Source organism: Leptodactylus fuscus, chromosome 1, assembly GCF_031893055.1.
Source record: "Leptodactylus fuscus isolate aLepFus1 chromosome 1, aLepFus1.hap2, whole genome shotgun sequence".
NCBI lineage: Eukaryota > Metazoa > Chordata > Amphibia > Anura > Leptodactylidae > Leptodactylus > Leptodactylus fuscus.
Window position 1 is genome coordinate 150,162,830 of NC_134265.1, and position 5,492 is coordinate 150,168,321.

Genomic DNA, 5,492 nt, shown 5'->3' on the forward strand with positions numbered 1-5,492 from the left:
GAAGGGTCCGCCCTGATGTCACCGCCCTCATCCACGCAAGCAACCACACACTGCACACATACAGGTTATGTGCACTACACACATGTACACCATATACTGTATACACTGCACACATGTACACACCTACACCATATACTGTATACACTGCACACCTACAGGTTATGTGCACTACACACATGTACACTACACTACACACATCTACACCATATACTGTATACACTGCACACATGTACACACCTACACCATATACTGTATACACTGCACACCTACAGGTTATGTGCACTACACACATGTACACTACACTACACACATCTACACCATATACTGTATACACTGCACACATGTACACACCTACACCATATATACACCACACATGTACATATACTTCATATATACACTGCACACCTACAGGTTATGTGCACTACACACATGTACACTTTACACTACACACATCTACACCATATACTGTATACACTGCACACATGTACACACCTACACCATATATACACTACACACATCTACACCATATATACTCTGCACACATATACACACCTACACCATATATACACTACACACATGTACACTACACTACACTACACACATCTACACCATATATATACTGCACACATGTACACACCTACACCATATATACACTACACACATGTACATGTACTTCATATATACACTGCACACCTACAGGTTATGTGCACTACACACATGTACACACCTACAGCATATACTGTATACACTGCACACACCTACACTATATATAAACTGCACACATGTGCACCACTACTCCATATATACACTGCTCACATGTGCACATCTACTGCACACATGTGCACTGCTACTCCATGTATACACTGCACACCTACAGGTTATGTGCACTACACACATGTACACACCTACATTACATATACACTGCACACATGTGCACCGCTACTCCATGTATACACTGCACACCTACAGGTTATGTGCACTACACACATGTACACACCTACATTACATATACACTGCACACATGTGCACCGCTACACCATATATACACTGCACACATGTACACACCTACATGATATATACACTGCACACATGTACACACCTACATTACATATACACTGCACACATGCGCACCGCTACTCCATATATACACTGCACACCTACAGGTTATGTGCACTACACACGTGTACACACCTACATTACATATACACTGCACAAATGTACACACTTACACCATATATACACTGCACACATGTACACACCTACACCATATATACACTGCACACATGTACACACCTACACCATATATACACTGCACACATGTACACACCTACACCATATATTCACATGTACACACCTACACCATATATACACTGCACACATGTGCACCCCTACACCATATATACGCTGCACACATCTATACACATGCACCTTATATACACTGCACACACCTACAGCATATACACACAGCCACACCTTATATATACTGTACACACATATACACCTACACCTTATATACACTGCACACAGCTGTACACATCTACATTATACAGTCATGTCCGTAAGTGTTAGCACCCCTAAAATCTTTGAAGAAAATCAAATACTTCTCCCAGGAAATTATGAAATTATTGCCATTACTCACATTTATTTCCTCTGTGTGTATTGGAACAACACAAAAAAAATTAAAAAAAAATCCAAAAATGATATAATTACATGCAAAACTCCACCCTTTAGAAAAATTAACTGAAATCAATCACTTCCTATCACCATCAACAAGCTTCTTACACCTCTCAACTGGAATTTTGGACCACTCTTCTTTTGCAGGCTCCTCCAGGTCTCATATTTGAAGGTTTCCTTCTCCCAACAGCAATTTTAATCTCTCCACGTGTTCAATGGGATTTAGATCCGGACTCCTTGCTGCCACTTCAGAACTCTCCACTGCTTTGTTTACATCCATTTCTGGATGCTTTTTTAAAGGGTCTCTATCAGCAAAACCTAAAAAAGAATGATCTACTTACACATTGTGCATGCTGGGCGGGCATTCAGGGTGTGTCTTCTTCATCCACGCCTCCTCTTCCTCCGATGTCCTCGGGTCCCGTCCTCCTCCGGCGCTTGCTAACTGACATTGATTTAAAAAAATGGCCTGGGCGCATGCGCAGTAGCCGTAGTAGAAGCCGCATGCTACTGCGCATGCGCCCAGGCCATTTTTTTTAGCAATGTCAGTTCGCGAGCGCCGGAGGAGGACGGGACCCGAGGACATCGGAGGAAGAGGGGGCGTGGTTGAAGAAGACGGCGCACCCTGAATGCCCGCCCACCGTGCACGATGCGTAAGTAGATCACATTCTTTTTTAGAGGAATAGGGCAGGACGGCGCTCACAGATCCAATAGATTTTATTAATAAGAAGAATTGCACAACACAAATAATCACCGCGTTTCAGGCTGGACGCCCTTTCTCAAGTGCGTATCTTGCAGGAAAAAGACCTGTAGATACCAAGGATCAGCTATTCTCCAAACCAGTAGTATTAAAACAACATGTTGTAATGACCAATTTTGTGTCGGTGGTTCACAACTTTGTGCCATCCAAGGGGTCCGGACAGTGAGAACATACAATCTGACGAGTGGTGCATCAATTGGTGAGTCCAAAGATCTACTCACTACACTGACCAATGTGACGAATGCTATTGTGAGTAAAGCATCAGTCTGACCTGCAACCCCATAAACCTGCTTTAGGCTGGGGATATACAGAACGAGTTTGTAGCTGGGTTAGCTGTGTTGATATCACTGGTGGCTAAACCACTGTGAAGTAAAGTACAAGTGTTGTGGATGCCATTTGTACAAATTCCCTACCCATACACTAGAAAAAAAAAAATACAGCTCAAAGTGCCTTGTGGAGTATGTCAATTTATTGCTTCGGGTTTGGCCATGGTTTTCAACCTTTGCAATGACAAATACCTTTGGCCTCATCTGACTTTTGCTAGGACTCTCTTAAGTAAGGAAAGGAGTTAGAGGGAGATAGTTTGACCTACACGAATATCATATAACCCCACCCTTTGAATGCTTCATCTTTTTTTTTTTGCTGACTTCTATTTCTTACGCAGAAAAACATAACTGAAATCTATGGTTTCCTAAACCTAGGTTAAAATAAGAAAAGATTTCAGTCATTGCATACTTTGGCCGAGCAGACTTCTTTTTTCGCCATCTGTAAACTCCACTAAGGATCCACTTTTCAGAATAGTTGGGGGTACTTATCAAAACTGGCGTGGTATGCCATCTATATTCCCTCTGGATGTCTCTGAAGGAAGTGCCTCATTTATGAAGAGTGTCATGCCTCCATATGTCTCCCAACTTTCAAAGGATTACATTTTGGTATTGTCAGCTACCAGGGCCCGCGTCACAACCTGGCAAACCTGGGCAAGTGCCAGAGCCCTAAGTTCTTGATGGGGCTGTTGGGGACATCAAATTGTCCTCATAAGAGTATGTTGCAGGGTTCCAAATTAAATAATTAATTAACAGGCCTAGATGGGCTACCACCCATTGGGCCTGGAGAAGCCACACACACACACACACACAAGCAGCTGATAGTGTATCAAGTGAGTTCTGATTTATTGTTACAGAGAGTCAATATTTATACAGACAAAAGCAGGTTGGACTTATGACATAACATAACATACCAGGATTGGATGTGGAATGGTAGCCTCTATCCATTGGCTAAAGCATTACATTCCACCAGGAAGCTAACCCCCTACAGTCACTGTATACAGTATGTGTATCTCAAGGCTCAGAAGATAATTACACATCAAAGACTTTTGTGTCACTTCTTGGATCTAACTTCCAGTGTTTCTATAGACATCCTGTGTTACACACTCTATATTGACAAGACAGAGGTGCAGCCCTAAAGCTGATCAGATTCATGAGGATTCATTAGCATTCCATTTCCTTATTACCTAGAGAAGAAAAGGGTTTTCCTTCTTTGATCCCCATAGCATCTCCATGTTAATTAGTCTAACCACTTCCTTTTGAGACAAGACTACATATCTTTGCTAAAGAAAAATGGATGACAAATACGAGATAGAAGATATGATTGTAACAGGGCACACTTGGCTGAAGGGTACTGACCGCAGCGCCGCCTCCTCTTTCCCTTCACCCCTCCAGGGGGACATGTGCATCTCATATGCAATGCATGGGGCCACCTGGAGGGATGAAGTGGAAGTGAAGGCAGCCGTGGGCAGAGGTGGGGATAAGTAAGCAGGGCCAAGGGCCAGCGGAAGCTGTATTTGTTAGGTGAACCTTGCAACATTTGTCTTGTGAGGATCACCTGCCAGTCTCATTTGGGCTGGATAGTTCTGAACCGAAACTGTTATTATTATGCCCTGGGGTCTCTTTAGACCCTGTAGTATAATGATCGGAAGCCTAGAGGAGGTGACAAACATAAAGAAACAGTGTTACTCACCTCTCCTGGGCTTTGGTGCAACTTACTGCTGTCTTTGGGCCTCTTCAATTATGTCTTTGAAGAGGGCTGAAGACAGCAGGGAGTCGTGTCGGAGTGGTAAATGACATTGTATTTTATGTTTGATCACCTCACCTGGGTCTCCGATCATTATACCAAGTATGCCGAACTCCAAATTTTTCCAATATTTGCAAGGAACACCTTAAGGGCCCCTATTGGATATAAAACTGTGTGAAAGGGCCACTGTAAGACATTATCCTGTGTGCAGGGGCCACTATAGAACATTTTACTTTGTGTAGGGTCCGCTATGGAACATTACACTGTATGGGGGATGTATGGGACAATATAATATGTGGAGACGACTTGAGTTGCTCCAAAAGGGGCCCACTGATATTCTGTCGCCCAAGGGTTCATACAAACCTGGAGTCAGCCCCGTAAGTTACCACTACACCTTGTCCATTCTTTCTTTGACTCTTCCCATTTTCAACTATATCCCCCACATAAAAATGCACAAAGTAAACACCGCTCCACACCCTGATGTTATCACTTCAATAGCAATTTCTTAAAGTAACTTATTAGGTCCAGGCAGTTCCACAATAATATTATATAAGGTAATTGTTATACTGTCCAATTGTAGTAGATCGTGATAGATCGCCTACAGGTGGTATATGAAATCAATATGGTGATCTGTCTTTATAGGAAATATTGCACTGCTGTAGCATTCACAATCAGTATAGTAACCCTTTATTTACCACATACCTTGAATATAAATAATCTACCCTGTAGGTTATTATTATTGGAGCATTGCTGCTGTTAAACAGAATTCTAACATTGTTAAGGAATTGTTACTTGCTCATTTGCCTTCAGTAATGTATTCTGATACATTTTCATATAGATGGAATGTCGCATGCATTCTCCTCTATAGACTTCAGTGAGAGACTGTGACAGCCATCTCCTTATTCATTCTCCTTGTTCATTGTAGTGTATCTCCACCCATCAGCCTTCCTACCAGCACGTGATATATATATCACACGATCTGTAAAGCCAT